At 30.2% G+C, this 18,512-nt stretch overlaps 1 long non-coding RNA gene across 1 annotated transcript; it reads right to left on the bottom strand.

Moving 5' to 3' along the window:
• Positions 1-264: 264 nt before the first annotated feature.
• LOC136074745 (uncharacterized) lies at positions 265-16,221 on the bottom strand. The gene is made up of 3 exons (XR_010635386.1): positions 16,122-16,221; positions 10,520-10,620; positions 265-283 (listed from the first exon to the last, which is right to left on the bottom strand). It is a non-coding gene; the product is annotated as an uncharacterized LOC136074745 (long non-coding RNA).
• Positions 16,222-18,512: the final 2,291 nt, after the last annotated feature.

Below are 18,512 nucleotides of genomic sequence, written 5' to 3'. Positions count from 1 at the left end.
TATATTATAATATATATATGAATATAATTTATATAATAATATAAATATTGTGCTTTTATAAATAAAAAACTTTTATGAAAATTTGTTTTTATAATATATTATTACATAATATAGTATTTTACAATAAAATAGCAAGAAAAGTATATGAGACATTTGCAAATTAAAAATATTATTATTACTATCACATTACTAAAAAAATAAATATAATAATACCGTGCTAAAGCTGAAAACAGACTATTGAAATTAAGAGTAAATGAACAGCCATTGTTTGTGGTTGTATCATCTAAAAAAAAAGTCATTGTTTAAAAAAAAAAAAGTTTTTAAAAACAGTTTGTTGTAAACACAATTTTTATTTTATTTTTATTTCAAAAGCTTTAGTTACAAAGAGTAAATTTTTTATTCAGCCCATATAAAAGTAATTTAACACTCTAAATAAATTAATATTACTATCAATTACTTCAATTTCAGATTATATAGAATCTGAAATCAAAGAGTATAGCTGGATAGTTTGTTATTTCGAATGACTTGGAGGCTCCAAGTTTGTTATTTCGAAAGACTTGGAGGCTTCAAGTTTGTTATTTCGAAAGACTTGGAGGCTCCAAGTTTGTTATTTCGAAAGACTTGGAGGCTCCAAGTTTGTTATTTCGAAAGACTTGGAGGCTTCAAGTTTGTTATTTCGAAAGACTTCGAGGCTTCAAGTTTGTTATTTCGAAAGACTTGGAGGCTTCAAGTTTGTTATTTCGAAAGACTTGGAGGCTCCAAGTTTGTTGTTTTGAAAGACTTGGAGGCTTCAAGTTTGTTATTTCGTAAGACTTGGAGGCTTCAAGTTTGTTATTTTGAAAGACTTGGAGGCTTCAAGTTTGTTATTTCAAAAGACTAGGAGGCTTCAAGTTTGTTATTTCGAAAGACTTGGAGGCTTCAAGTTTGTTATTTCGAAAGACTTTGAGGCTTCAAGTTTGTTATTTTGAAGGACTTGGAGGCTTCAAGTTTGTTATTTCGAAAGACTTCGAGGCTTCAAGTTTGTTATTACAAATTTAAATTTGTTATTTAAATTAATTTGATAATGTTTGGTTTGTAAAAAAAAAGATAACTTTTAATTAACAATAAACCAATCATTAAAGAAATTTTTTAGTTTTTTGTAAGAAAAATTGTTGTAAAAGTGTCATCAGCTTCGAGTGTCATTGAGACTTTATAGCATCAAAGACTTTAATAAAAGAATTAATTAAAAGATATGAAAAACAATAGAAGATAAACCCTTGTGGTACTCCACAATAATAAACATCATAAACTTGCATCTTTTTCTTTTTTCTGGAAATAATATCATGATTGCTGCTCAAAGGAGCATCTAGTTCAATCAACACTCATTCTTGCTGACTTTTTCATTGAAAAAACTGTATTTATACAAATATTACTAAATAGCCACCCATAGTTTTGCTCAGAAGAATTAAAGTGGAAGAATGTTAAAACACTTAAAATGGAAACAAAAAATTTGATCAAAAAGTGTGTGAAGCTCTAGAAATACTGAGGTACCAATGCTTCCCTTTATATGGCAGAATTATTCAAGATAATAGGCAGCTTGTTGAATTTAAATTTTGGACCCTGTTTTTTACATTTTAGACCAAAAAGTCATTTATTTTTTAACTGCTTTTTTAACATTCAAAAGAATTTTACACAAAGTTTAAAAAAATACAGCCCATGAGGTTACTGAAACTATTGGAAGTTAAATAAATCATCATCATCATCATCATCATCATCATCATCATCATCATCATCATCATCATCATCATCATCATCATCATCATCATCAACATTATCATCCTCATCATCATCCTCATCATCATCATCATCATCATCATCATCATCATCATCATCATCATCATCATCATCATCATCATCATCATCACCTTCAACAACAACAACAATAACAACAACAACAACAACAACAACAGCAACAGTAGCAACAGTAACAACAGCAACAACAACAACAATAATAAAATATAACAATAATAACAAAAATAAAAAATAGCTCAAATTGATTTTAAAATATATAGCTAAAATAGCTAAAATTAATTTTTAAAAAAATTTTAAATCATTTTTCTAAGTAAACGTGACATACTTAAAAACATTTGAATTTATTGTATCGTAAAAGATAATTTTAAAGGAAAAAAAATGTTTTATGTGAAGAAGTATAATTTAGTATAACTGTAGTATAATTTTGAATACTATATTTTGTTAACTTCATCACTAACTCCCTTACGGGTAAAAATATATGAAATCATCCAGACCATGACACCCTTACGTCTCAGAATTTGTTTATATTTACACCACTTGCAGTCCATAACAAAAAAATAATAACTGCGAAAATTTTAGTTAAAAATACCAATGGGTTCTAGAGATATCGTCACTTGAAATAATGCTGACTCAGCATTTTAGTGATTTTCTGAAGTGACTACAAAGCAACTTTGACATACAGTATCTTCATAATGGCTTGGGGAAATTTCCTAAAATTTGGTACTCTAATAGATTTTAACTTGAGAAATCTAAAAATAGCACTCTTAAGACTCGATTATCTCAAGAAATGCCTCATTTATCCAATTTTGTTCAAAATTATTGACTTGTAAATTAGTGATTTTTGGAGGTAAAATGAAGACTGTGGCCCAAAATCCCGAGTAAAAAGTTTAATTGTATATCATTATTTCATCTTAGGTCTACTGAAAAAAATTAGATTCATCAATTGTCTCTCTAATACGTGATCAAAATTTGCATTTAAAAATAGTGTCTTTTTAGAAAAATTTAAATTTTGTAACAAAAGCAATTAAAATATTTTGTAAAACATTTATTTGAATAAAACATCAAATAGTGTCATTTATTGACTAGTTTAGGACATTTATAGTCATGGGCCAAGGGAGATACCCTCCCCTCCCATGGGAGGCCCCTACGCCCCTCCCCCAATCTCCCTAGATTTTTTTTTTTTTTTTTTTTTTTTTGATAAAATGAATAAATAATGCAAAAACATACAATTTAATTTTAATTTTGAAAAAAAAAAAATTTCATTATTTTAAATTGGTGACTTAAAACCTCCTTTGATATAAAAAACAAACATAAGTTTTGTTTTGTTCTTTTAAAAGGTATTTTCTTGTTTGTATTTTCTTAAAGAATTACTTTTAATTTTATAGTTTTTATATTATTTTGTTAGGTAATAAATAATAAAAATAATTAATATGGAGAAATGTGACATTGGAAAAAGTCTTAACATTCATTGCTACAAAACTGGATTTTCAAGAAAACAAGGTTTTGTTCAATTTAAAGATCTTCCTTGTGAAAAAACAAGAAGAAATAATATGGCAAGCAAATTTAAAGGAAAAATATAGTTCAATAAGAATTATATGTTGTTATCATGAGCAATTCTATGGAAAATATTTTGAGAGAAAAATTACAGTGTTGCAATCCTTTTGGAACACACAAGGAAAGTAAAAAAATTGCTATAAAAGGTAATCTTAACTTATTTACAACAGAATTGATATGGAAATTAAAAGAAAACAATTTATTATTTATCAAATGTTTGATAGTTTCAGTTATTTTAACCACGTAAAACTAAATTTGTTGTTTAGGTAATATAAAGATTTCCATAGACCTGGCAAACTATTTGCAAAAAAATAATGTTTATGTAACCCCAGGTTGGAAATTCTGCAGTAAATGTTACAAAAAAGCAATAGAAACTGATGAAGATTTAAATTCACAGGAGGAATAGGAATCCAAAAGTGAGAATAAAATTAAGTTAGATACCACTATAGAATTGCTTGGAATTTCACCAGTCAAACTAAAAAGTCTTTCAAAACACAGCAAATTGCCTGTAGCAAAACAAAAGTTTGAGAACACTATTGACAGAGTTGCAAAAATGGTCTCATTAGCATATAATATTAAAGAAAATTTTTTAACAACAGAAATAAAAAGCCCCATTTTAAACAACAACATTAACAATGACCATGATCTAGACATTTTAATGTATGAAATAAAAAATAAAATTTCAGAGACTGACTCTTATTGCCATAAGGTGCAAATGCTAACACTCGCACCAAAATCATGGACACGTAAAAAGATATTAAGCTACTTTGAAGTGTCTGAGTATCTTGTTCGAACAGCAAGAAAAGTTAAAAATGAGAATGGAATTCTATCATTACCCGGAAAAAAAACTGGAAACCCACTTTCACCAGAAACAGTTAACTTAGTGATTAACTTTTATCAAAGTGATGCATTTTCAAGAATGATGCAAGGAATGTAAGTGTTAAGAAAAACCAACATGTTCAAAAAAAGATTATTGCTACTCAATCTTAATGAATTACATGTTGCATTTAAAAAAGACTACCCTAACGTCAAAGTCAGTTTGTCAAAATTTTGTACTCTTAAACCTAAATGGTGTATTACAACTAATGCGTCAGGTACCCACAATGTATGTGTTTGCATACATCACCAAAATACAAAATTTCTCATTGATGCCATTAGGTGGAATAAAAGTTATAAAGATTTCATGGCATTGATTGTTTGCTCTCTTGAAAATGCAGAATGTATGTTGCATCGATGTAACCAATGCCCTGGTATTGAAGTGTTAAAAAGTTTTTTAGTGCAGGAGTTTATGGACCATGAGCATGAAGAAGATGTAGTATTTAAGCAATGGCAGAGTACCGATCGTACAACACTACTTTCACAGTCATTGCCACTAGATGAATTTAATGATTTATTATGTGACAGCATTGACAACCTTACCACTCATTCATATATTGCAAAAACACAAAGTAGATACTTAAAAAACTGTAAAGAAAATCTTAACCAAAACGAATGCTTAATTTTAGGAGATTTTGCTGAAAACTATCAATATGTTGTTCAGGATGAGGTTCAAAGTTATCACTGGGCAAAAGCCAATGCTCACTTTATACAATTGTACTTTATTTTATAGAGAACAAACTTCTCAAACATAAATCTTTTTGTTACCTTTCAGAAGATGCTGATCATGACACAGGATTTATTTACAAGACTCAGGAAGATACAACCAGATATATCAAAGAAAATCTACCTGATGTATCAAGTGTGAAATACTTTTCCGATGGTTGTGCAGCACAATTTAAAAATTTTAAAAATTTTATTAATCTTTGTCATCACAGTAAAGACTTTGATTTAAATGCTGAATGGGTATTTTTTGCTACCAGTCATGGTAAATCCCCCTGTGATGGTATTGGTGGGACTGTTAAAAGAGTAGTATGTCAAGAAAGTCTAAAACAAATAACTACTGGGCAGATTTTAGATGTTAATTTAATGTACTCCTTTTGTAAAGCCAAGATAAATGGAATTTATTTTAAGTTATTTTCAAAAGAAGAAATTGATCAAACACGAGCACAATTAGAAAAAAGATATTTAGGTGAAGAACAGTTCCTGGCACAAGGATGTATCATCATTTCATTCCAATTGCTCCAAAGACTATAAGTTATAAAAAAATGATTACTGATGCATGCACTGAAATATTTGATATCATTCCAAAAAGCAAACATTATGTAGATATTTCATTAAATATTAAAAAAATGGATTATATTGCAAGTTTTTATGATGGATTTTGGTGGGTAGGGATTGCTGAAGATGTAAGTGAGCTTGATATAAAAGTCAGATTCATGCATCCACATGGACCAGGTAAAAACTTCTTTTGGCCAATGAGAACTGATGAGTGTTGGGTGCTCAATTCTGAAGTTATATGCCTAATTTCTACACCGCAAACAATATCAGGTCGTACATACAACATATCTGATTTAGATTTGAAGAATATAAACTGTTGGTTACAAAAAAAAATTAATTTTGTTTAAAACAATTTTGTTTTTATTTTATTTACCTATTTTACATTTAAAATGTCTTTTATTTTTTTCAAATTCTTAAATTGTAGGCTGAGAAGGGTAGGGGTTTAAATAAATCACAAATCACTCCCATCTTATTATGTCAATGACTATATTAGTCTAAAACTACATAAAGATATTGATTGTCAAAATGTTTTAAAAACGTTTTAATATCTTTGGTTTTAAATTTATGACTTAAAATCGTAAAAAGATCTTTGAAATAAGAGGTAAGTATTTATCGATTTGAAGTAACGCAAATAAACTGTTTGTCAAACTTAAACTGAAATAATATGTTTTCAAAATGTATTTTAACAATCAACTATCATTTATTCATTTTATGTAAAAAAAAAAAAATTAAAAAAAATCTAGGGAGATGGGGGAGGGGGGGCGGCGTAGGGGCCTCCCGTGGGAGGGGAGGGCGTCTTCCTTGGCCCATGACTATAAATATCCTAAACTAGTCAATAAATAACACTATTTGATGTTTTATTCAAATAAATGTTTTACAAAATATTTTAAATGCTATTGTTACAAAATTTAAATTTTTCTAAAAAGACACCATTTTTAAATGCAAATTTTGATAATGTATTAGAGAGACAATTGATGAATCTAATTTTTTTCAGTAGACCTAAGATGAAATAATGATACATAATTAAACTTTTTACTCGGGATTTTGGGCCACAGTCTTTATTTTACCTCCATCACTAATTTACAAGTCAATAATTTTGAACAAAATTGGACAAATGAGGCATTTCTTGAGATAATCGAGTCTTGAGGGTGCTTTTTTTGGATTCCTCAAGTTAAAATCTATTAGAGTACCAGACTTTAGGAAACTTCCCCAAGCCATTATGAAGATACTGTATGTCAAAGTTGCTTTGTAGTTGCTTCAGAAAATCACTAAAATGCTGAGTCAGCATTATTTCAAGTGACGATATCTCTGGAACCCATTGGTATTTTTATCTAAAATTTTCGCAATATATATTATATATATATATATATATATATATATATATATATATATATATATATATATATATATATATATATATATATATATATATATATATATATATATATATATATATATACAGGCCCTTTCAGAGACTGAGTGAGCCCCGGGCCATTTACAAATTTTGAGGCCCTTACCATAAAATAACTGCCATTGCATAATAAATAAAAAAACAGCAAATTAGTAATAATTTTTATTTTAAAAATGCTTTTCTTGCTTTTGCTTTTGCAAATGCACTGACAACTGTTGAAAAATCGAGTTTTCTTGCAATATCACAGTTAATATTCAACATTGCAAGTCCATTCAAGCGTTCTTGTCCCATGGTTGAACGGTGATAGTTCTTTACTTGTTTCAAAACATTGAAAGACCTTTCTCCTGAAGCCACTGAGACAGGCAAACTGATAAAAATTCGCAAAGCAATTGATATGTTAGGAAAAACACCAGACAGTCCAAGTTCTAATATTTCTTGAAACAATTCTTTTGGTTTGCAATCTGATGTAAAGTTTGTGGGGTAAATTTGTTTCAGAAAGATTATCTCATCAGAAATATCAGACAGTATTTCCTTGTGGTACTTTTTTTGAAAGTTTGTTGTGGCACTGAGTAGTTCTTCATTGCTCATCTTGTTGAAGTGCCAAAGAAATCCAAAAATACTACAAATTTGTTGTTGCGACTCAAATCGACGTTTAAGACCTGCTAGAATAGAGCCGATTATTACATAAAATACATTGATTTTATAGCGCTGTTCTGAATTAAATTGTGTTTTCAACTTTCGAGTGGTAGAAAATTCTGGTGAAATGTCAATATTCATTGCAATTAATTTTGACTCACTCAGAACAGCATCCCATTTTTCACGAATCTGTTGAATGCTGTCCATGAGATTTTTAATGTTTTCCATTTCAACATCTAGAGTTGCATTTCTTGCCTCAATTATAAGATTGGTTTGGTGAATCATTGTGAGGAGCTTCATCCATAAAGATGACATTACAATGCATTCAAATTTTGACAAATACTTTTGAATGGACTGAAGTTCTGACTGAGCTGATGTGAGATTGAGAGATTGCAGCTCTTTTAAAGCTGTTCTCAGTGAATTCAAGTGACGGGCAACTGGTTTTACTGCTTCAATCCTTGCTGACCATCGGGTCTTGGAAATACCATGTAGTGAAGCAGGTACATGTTGCTTGAGAATTTCCCACCTTTGTGAACTACTGCTGAAGAAATTGTACATTTGCTGCACAATTCCAAAGTAAAGAATTGCTTCTTTGCATGATTTAGCACAGTCAACACCAACAAGGTTTAAAGTGTGATTTCCACAGCTGGCAAACATACAGTTTGGGTTTTCTTCTAGCAAAACTGCTTGCACACTTTTGTATTTTCCAGCCATGTTTGGACCATTGTCGTATGCCTGAGCAGTACACAGTTTAAAATCTATGTTCAACAAAGTTAGAACGTGAAGAATCCTTGCTGCAATTTCTTTTCCAGTTTTTTTTAGTAATCGTCAAAATAGAGAAATCGTTCTTCAATGGAAAATTTAGATCCATCAATTTTTATATAACGGATAATGAAAGTTGTTTGCTCCTTGTGAGAGCAGTCTGGTGTTGCATCAACAACAATTGAAAAATATTTGGTGTTTTGAATCTCTTCAATAATTTTGGTTTGAACAAAAGATGGAATCGCTTTGGTTCAAAAGAAAGCAGGGTGCACAATAGAATGACTGTTGCACATCACTCCAGCAAAGCCAATCTCTTGTGCATATCTCACCATTGGGAAGAATTTTTGATCTCAGACGAGTAGGAAAGGCGTGATTATAAGAATCTCGTGGAATATTGTTTGGAATTAAAAAGTTTGTTTGGAAACTTTCTTGCATTTGAGTAATATTTCGTTTGTCAACAGTGCCAATGTCAGACACAATCAATTTTGATATATTAGAACAATCTGATTCACATTTTTGGTCCAAACTTTCTGAATATGAAATTTCAGAATCAGAGATGCAATTATCATTTGAGATGGCTTGCGAATTTGTTTCCCTCTGCTGACTGTTGCTTTGGTGAATCAATGAATTTTCACAATTTGATTCCAAGCTTTCTAAATCTGTAATTCCAGATTCAGAGACACAAGTTTTTCAGAAGATGTAGTTCCGGATATTTCAATATCTGATTTACCGTGTGTTGGGTTGGCTTGATTTTCCAGTGGTCTTAGAAATGATGTTATTGACTTTAGGCTCTTTGTTTCTTCTTCAATTTTTTGTCTTTTTCGCCTTTTGGATGCACCACTTTCAAATTTTCTCTTCATGTTTAAATTTAGCAATGACATTAGTTTTAAAAGTTTTCGATCTTACTGCAAACAACAATTATTAACGACTGAATTAAAATAAATATCAGAACAAACTTAATACAATACAAATAATTTAATTAAAATAATAATTATGTGTATTAATAATCAACTAATTAAGTATATTAAAATATTGTCTCAACATTGATTAAAATTTTATGTAATTGCTCATGTTATCACAATTTAATAAAAATCTATTAAATTTCCGAAAAAATTTGGAGGCCCCTATTTAGGTCGAGGACTAGGCCAAATGGCCCGTTTGGCCCCCCCTCTGAGAGCGCCTGTATATTTATATATATATATATATATATATATATATATATATATATATATATATATATATATATCAATATATATATTTATATATATATATATATATATATATATATATATATATTCAGAGCAAATATAGTAACAAATACAAACACATACACAAACACCTTTAGTTTTAATTTTGTACTAAGAACACATTTAAATGAGAGCAACTTTTTCTAATGACAAAAAAAAAAAAAAAAAAATTGGATGAGTCATGTGAGAATAAAAAATCAGAAACAAAGCAATCATCACAGACAGATCTTTCTTCAGACTTATTTTTTATAAGTAAAATGTTTTATTTAAATGTGAAGTATGAGTGTATCAAATAGGGTGCATCAGGGAAAACTAAGGTGGTTAGGGGCACCAGGAAAGATTAAGGTGGTTAGGGCATCCGGTAGGTAGTAGCATGTAAAAAGAAGCTTCAGGAGAAAAAAGTAAAGATAAAAGTAGAAACAGGGAGGAAATTACAGACAGGATGAAAAGGTTTAGTTAAGGAAATAAGATATATATGATTGGGTATTTTGAAGACACAGCCACATTAGAGAACTAAGTGTTGTGAACCATGTTTAGCCAGTGCAAATTTTTTATTTTTTATTTTTATTTTATTCACCTCCTCAAGACCGAGAAGGCCACTACAAATGAGGAGGCTACATAATAGTGGTTATAACCCTCTCTCAACTCTATAAATCTGAAACACGAACCTTGACAAACAAGGCCGCTGCGCGGAGAAGCAAGTTGAGCGCGGTACTACCAGGGACATGGTGGGGATCGAACTCGGAACCTCTCGCTTATAAAGCGAGCACTTTACCACTACACCACTACCGCATGTATTGCAGTGCAGAAATAAGAGCGCAGAAAAAGATGATGAAAGCAACAATGCTGATAAGCACATTACATAGAATACATTTAATTTAAAAAAAAAAAAAGAACAAATATTGACATACAAGAAAGATTGAATTTTTACCCTTAATAAAAAAAATAAAGTTACACTTACAAGCAGCCCAAGAGACCACACTCTGGGAATCTGATGGAGGAGGATCATTTTTTATGTAATTATGTAAACAGCTCTGAATAACAGTTATTGCATTTCCAGAACTAAACAAAACTTAAAGCATAGAACTATCATATAAAAAATTAATTAACATTAATATTTAGCATAGAATTATCATAAATATGTAAACATGAATATTTGAGCAAAAAATTATCATAAATTTGTAAACATGAATATTTAAGCATAAAATTATCATAAATATGTAAACATAAAAATATTTAAGCATAAAATTATCAGAAATTTGTAAACATGAAAATATTTAAGCATAAAATTTTCATTAATTTGTAAACATGAATATTTAAGCATAAAATTATCATAACATCTTTTTATTAGAAAAATAAAAAAAAATTAAAATAAAAAACTGTATAACTATAAAATATTATATTTAATAAATTTTTTTATAACTGAAAACCTTTTATTCAAATAATTTGATAATTATAAATATTATATCAAAGAATATTTATTTATAAAAATTATACACATTCTTACATACTGCCAATCAGTAAAAATATTTAAAATATTCATGAGTTTTGGTGGTTATGCAATCAAATCTATAAATTAATAAATCATCCTCATATACCCATAAATTCCCAATAAGTCGAACTCAAACTTTTGTTATCTCGAACTATTTTCTATAGGTCCTTGAAAGCAATAATAATTGTTTTACTTTGCTTAAGTTGAACATTCGTTTAGTCGACAGTTTTCATTGCTCCGTCAAATATTCGAGTTAACAGGAATTTACTGTAGATATAACTTCTTGCCCTTTGGTCATCATTTCAAAAACAGGGATTAAAATAATTCCTCCCAGACATGTTGTATGTAGTGCAGCAGTAGAGTGCTTGCTTTTAAAGCAAGAAGTTCTGAGTTTCCACACTACACCCCTGGTAGTACTGCGCTCAACTTGTGAGGTAAATTCATATTTTAAATTTTTTGTTTTTCTGCCTCATTTTATCTTTTATATTTCTGCCTAACTTTGTTTATTTTCTTATTTAATGATTGTCTTTATTATTAACTTATTATTAACTCTGAACTCTGGACAGTTGGCTGTTTTAGGCACAACATTCACATCATTATCATATTATGCTTGTACCAATCCAAAACGAACTTAATACATTGACTTAAAGCCAAATCAAGCCAGAACTTCTATCATCATGTGATTTAACAAGAGGTGAAAAACATTTTTGAAAACACACTATAAATATATTTGACCCAAAGTGTGGAACCAATAATGTAAAATGCTAGTTTTTTGTTGTAGTTTTTATTGCGCACTTTTTTTACCTCAGCTAATCTCTTTTATAATACTTATCTCCACTATAATAGCAAACAGCTATTTAACAACAAAATTTAATTAAAAAACTTATCAGGATATAATATATTTAATTTTTAAAGTCCACTGATTTAATAATCAATATTTAAAACTGTAATTAGTGTAAATAGCTGTATATATATAAACTATTGTTGTATTGCGACAGTAGGAACGTTGTGGGTGTGTCAATTATTACATTGTATATAACGTTCATAATGTTTATTATACCCTCGGGGGTATTTGCAAATGTATATATATTGAGTAAAGATATTTACAAAGTGTGTGAGAAAAACAAATATAGAATTAATATTACAAGCTATTTCGGTAATGAGTATAGTGATAAAGTTTGCAGATTTGGTGTCGCAATACGATGGTTCGGGTGAGTTTTCAGAATGGATACAAAAATTGGAACTGGTTGCAAAACTTCAAAAAGTTGACGAGTTGCATGTGGTGCTCCCATTATTTCTCTCTGGCGGAGCGTTTGCCATTTATCAAGGTCTTAGTGATGAAATAAAAGAAGACTACACAGAAGTGAAAAATGCACTGACTACTGCCTTCTCTGCTTCACCGCTAACAGCATACGAAGAATTCGTAAATCGCCGTCTTAAAGAGAACGAGTCTGTTGACGTATATCTCGCAGAATTAACGAGGCTGAGCAAGCTAATATCAACTCACGTAAGCGAAGAGTGGATAAGGTGCACATTCATTCTTGGGTTACCTGACGAAGCAAGAAAACAGCTGCAAACCGCATGCTCAATATCAACAATGTCGCTGTACCAGATCGCTGAAAAATCAAGAAGTTTGGTAATTTTATGTCGTAAAGAATCATGTTTTGTTAGTTGCGTGAATCCTGTTGCCATCAGTCCAAGGCAGGTTCCTCAAGGACGCGGAAGAAAGACCATAACTTGCTACCGTTGCGGCGAGGATGGACATATCAGTCGAAATTGTAGCGAAGAAATTGACAAGAAGAGGTGCTTTGTGTGTGGAATGGACAATCACCTGGCCCTGCACTGCTATAAAAAGTGTACGAACTCAAAAAACGTGGAAGGGAAGCCACCCGTTTTTGTGCGAGCGGCTTCCCACAAAATTTAAAACCACCAACTCTCTGCGTATATGTTAATGGAAGAAAAATAAAAGCATTGTTGGATACTGGATGCTCCAAACCCATTTTAAGTCGGGAAATTGTAAACGCAAAAAATGTCAAACTCGCAAGAGAAAAGGTTGTTATGATGAATGGAAACTCAATTGAAATAAAACACCAGATTGTTGTCAATCTTTCTATAAATGATACCACCATCGATTTGGAATGCCTGGTGGCAGACATTGTTCCCGAATATCAAATGCTACTTAGTATGGACGCAATACCACTGCTTGGAGGTGTCCAAGTCGGGAGATGAAAAAGATGGCGAAACCATAAACTTCAATGTGGAACAACTAACTATCGGTGCTACTGCTGTTTCTCAAGAAAAAACGAGTGAAGTATCATCGTCTACTATTCTAAAGCTGATTGATAAAGACTTCGTAGCAGAATTCAAAAATGGCAGTTGGAGCGTGTCTTGGAAATGGCTGATGGAACCACCAACTTTAACTAACAAAATTCCAAACTATCATATCTCTGAGGACGTTAAAAGTGAATACGCAATGGAAATAAGTGAATGGATAGCACAGGGATGGCTGAAACCATTTGAAGGGAGATGTAATGGCATCATTCCATTGATGGCAGTAACTCAACGAAATAAGTTAAAAATACGTCCGGTGATGGACTACCGGGAGTTGAATCAATTTGTATCCAGTCATACTGCAGATGGCGATGTTTGCAGTACCAAACTTCGCAACTGGAGAAAGTTGGGCAAAAATCTTGAGATAATCGACTTAAAGAAAGCGTACCTGCAAATTCGTGTCGACGAAGCATTATGGAAATATCAAGTTGTGGAATATGAAGGGCAGCGTTACTGTCTAACAAGATTGGGTTTTGGTTTAAATGTGGCGCCCAGAATAATGACTAAAATCTTAAAAAAGGTATTATCCTTAGATAAATTTGTCAAGTCTGGGACAGATTCATTTATTGATGATATCATTGTCAATAACAACATAGTGTCAAGTTGCAGAGTTCAAGAACTCTTGAAAAAATATGGCTTGGATTCTAAGTTGCCAGAAAAACTTGTCGGTGGTCGTGTGCTTGGATTGCGAGTGTACAAACAATGCAACCAAGTCCGTTGGAAACGTGACAACATACCCAAAGTTCCGGAAGGAAAAATGACACGTCGGCAAATCTTTTCTTGGTGCGGACAGCTGACCGGACATTTTCCAATAGCAAATTGGCTGCGCCCTTCGTGCAGCTATCTAAAAAGAGTTTCGAGTAGTTGTGGATGGGACTCTTTGGTGAACGAACGAGTTGTTAAATTAGTAAGCAGTTTGAATGAAAGACTTACAAAGGAAGATCCCGTTCATGGGTCATGGAACGTCAAAAATATTTCTGAAGCAACAGTGTGGTGCGATGCAAGCAGTTTAGCTGTTGGCATAGTTTTGGAAGTGGCTGGGGAAATAGTAGAAGACTGTTCGTGGCTAAGGAAACAAGATGATACGGCTCACATTAATCTTGCAGAGTTAGAAGCCGTGATAAAAGGAATTAATCTAGCAACAAAATGGGGATTCGAACGTATTAACATAAAGTGTGATTCGGCTACTGTTGTCGGTTGGTTGAGCTCCTTAACTGTCGGTGACAAACCCATTCGAGTACACGGTCTTGGAGAACCACTTGTCCGTCGTTGGTTGTCGCTAATTGAAGACCTGGTGAAGGAGTGCAATATAAAATTAAAACTTTTCCTGGTAAAGTCAGCAGAAAACAAAGCCGATGCTCTTACGAGGGTACCACAGAACTGGCTGCATGCAAACCATTCTGCAATGACAGCAAACATTGTACCGCCTGACGTGAAGTCGTTTCATAATCTTCATCACTTTGGAGTCAATCGAACACTTTATTTGATGAAACAAACATATCCGAAGGAGAAAGTTTGCAGAAAAGACGTTGAATCAGTCGTGAAAAGTTGCGAAAGATGTTTATCGGTGGATCCTGCGCCGATTAGATGGGAAGAAGGAAATCTTGAAGTTGGAAAGAGCTGGCATCGTTTGGTTATCGACATAACCCACTACAAATCAGAGATTTATTTGTCTATTATTGACTGTGGAAAAAGGAGCAAGTTTGCAATTTGGAGAAGGCTACAGAACGAGAAAGAAACAACAGTGTGCTTCCATTTAAAAGAAATATTCCGAGAAAGAGGACCTCCGTGGCAAGTTCTACTTGACAACAGCAAGACTTTTCGCTGAAAACTCGTTGGTGAATTATGCGCAGATTGGGGAGTGTCCATCTTGTATCGTTGCGCTTACAGGCCATCTGGAAATGGAATTGTTGAACGTCATCATCGCACAATCAAGCGCATGGCAGCCAGAAGTGGCAACGACCCGTTAAAAATGGTATATTCGTATAACATAGCTCCCAGAAAAATTGGCGAGGAAACATCGCTACAAAGCTATATTTTCCAACGAGTGGAAACCACACACAATTTCTGCCGAAACTAACGCGAAAGTTCTCCACAACTATACACAAGGACAAGAAGTATTTGTAAAACCACCTGACTCAAAATGCACAAGCGAATGGAACAGAGGAAGAGTCTCAGATGAAGGACGAGGAGTTTCGGTAGAAATCAATGGATTGCCGAGACACATGTCTGACGTCCGTCCTGCTCCCATTGTAGCTGACTTGTCTATCAGAGAATCGGAAGAACCCATCGCGGATAACCTAAATCTCCGAAGATCGACGCGAGTGCAGAGGTTTCCGAATAAGTATGCGGACTTTGTGATCTAGAGATCAAGGGGTGTTGTAATTAGTGTAAATAACTGTATATATATAAACTATTGTTGTATTACGACAGAAGGAACGTTGTGGGTGTGTCATTTATTACATTGTATATAACGTTCATAATGTTTATTATACCCTCGGGGGTATTTGCAAATGTATATATATTGAGTAAAGATATTTACAAAGTGTGTGAGAAAAACAAATATAGAATTAATACTACAAAAACTCAACAAGATAAATTAGAAAGCCATTAAAGATAAATATATTATTTTTAAAAAGGAGCTAAAAATGAGTAATATAAAAAATAATAAAATATATAAAATAATATAAAACTCAATAATTATTATTATGGCAACTATGAAAAGCTTTTCCTAACTTACCATTTACTATGAAGTATTGACAAAAATATCTTGCTTGATTCTTTTGGTTTAGGCTGAAACAGTTGGTTAGAAAGTAGAACAATGTATGAAGTAATTGACTGATCATTTTTTAATAAATTTAATAAGATTGATCATTTTTTAATAAATATAAAACAATTTTCTATAATCTTTATTAATTTATACTAAAGAAATTCTATCATATTATACTAAAGAAATACTTAATAAACAAAAAAATATTATAATTAACAATATCTTGCACAATATATTACATTGAAAAATAATCACAATATATTACATTAAAAAAATACTTTCATAACAAATATTACTTATAATAGTATTTACAAAATCATGCAAATTTGTACCTTGATTTTACCAGGGTACACAACATTAGCTACCTCCAAGGTACACCGCTACCACAGTTTTTACAAAACTGCTACCATATGTTTATTGGTTAGGAGTTAAGCAGTTTTAAGCATGCATAAATGCAGCTGAAAACATGTTTAAAAATTTTTGATAATCAGTTTTAAAGCAAAGTTTATACTTACAGTTGTAGAAAAAAAAGAATGCGCTCTAAAAAAACTTTTTGGTACCGGAAACATACTTTTATTTTTATTGCAACAACAAATTTCAGTTTGAATTTATCACTCAAGATGGCAGCACAATTGACGTGGCTCCAAGGTACACTCACCTCCAAGCTACACCACTTTCCCCTATATATTTATATAAAGAGAATAAGAAAATTTTGACAAATACACAATTTTAAAATAACTTGTAAAAAGTGATAACGAAGAGAATTGTGTAAACTCATTCCAAAACATATCTTCTCGTAAAATTTGCTGAGTTCCAATAAATTGACCAAGATACTTGTTGGAATGAAGGTTTTCTAATGATGATTGATTTATTCCCATTATTAGTCATACTAAATATATTATTTAAATAAATAATTTTACATACGAAAGTATATATAAGTACACACACACACACACACAAACACACAGAGAAACAGATATATATATATATATATATATACTTATATATGTTTATATATATATATATATATATATATAATATATATATATATATATATATATATATATATATATATATATATATATATATATATATATGTATAAATAAATAAATAAATATATATATATATATATATATATATATATATATATATATATATATATATTATATAAATTAGAAAAAACACTTATCTAACTTTTATCTTCTACTTTAAGTTTCACCATTGCTGGATCATCAGGAAAAGTTCAGGAAGAGTTCTCTTCCTGAACTCTAGTAATAGTAGAAGATAAAAGTTAGATAAGTGTTTTTTACTAATTTATTATTCCTCTGTTCTCTAAGAACATTGAGCACTCTATTTGTAAAATACATTAACATAATTTACATATATATATATATGGATAAATATACATATATATATATATATATATATATATATATATATATATATATATATATATATATATATATATATATATATATATATATATATATATATATATATATTGTCAGCTTGTTTTTCCATCAAGCTGGAGAAACAAGCTGACAAAGAAAATTGAAAAAGTGTTCATACTAATTTATTGTTGCTCCATTCTTTAAGAACATTGAGAACTCTATTTGTAGAATACACTAACATAATTTATATATATATATATATATATATATATATATATATATATATATATATATATATATATATATATATAAATATATATATATATATTTATATTAAACTTTTTTTATTGCTTTATTTCTTTTTAATAGAAATATGTTGCTACCCTTGCTATCAAGTATATTAAAAAGCTCTTTTATATATATATATATATATATATATATATATATATATATATATATATATATATATATATATATATATATATATATATATATATATATATATATATATATATATATATATATTATATATATATATATATATATATATATATATATATATATATATATATATATATATATATATATATATATATATATAGCAACATATTTCTATTAAAAAGAAATAAAGCAATAAAAAAAGTTTAATATAAATATATATATATATATATATATATATATATATATATATATATATATATATATATATATATATATATATATATGTTACTATACTTGCTAATATACATTATTAAATATATTATTAACATATATTAAAAAAGTAGTCCTTAATAATAAAACTTTTAAATATATAAAATGTATATTTTAAGCAAAAAATGCATTTTATTTCATCTTAAAGCTAAGACTTTTATCCCTCGAGTTTTATCCCACTGAGACCTTTATCCCTCGGTTTTTAGTACCAATATATGGTCGCTCTTCCCGATTTAGCCGACTATTTGAGAGTAAACC

Source organism: Hydra vulgaris, chromosome 01 (assembly GCF_038396675.1).
Source record: "Hydra vulgaris chromosome 01, alternate assembly HydraT2T_AEP".
NCBI classification, from domain to species: domain Eukaryota; kingdom Metazoa; phylum Cnidaria; class Hydrozoa; order Anthoathecata; family Hydridae; genus Hydra; species Hydra vulgaris.
Note: the sequence above shows the minus strand (reverse complement) of the source record. Positions and strands in the feature narration are given on the sequence as shown.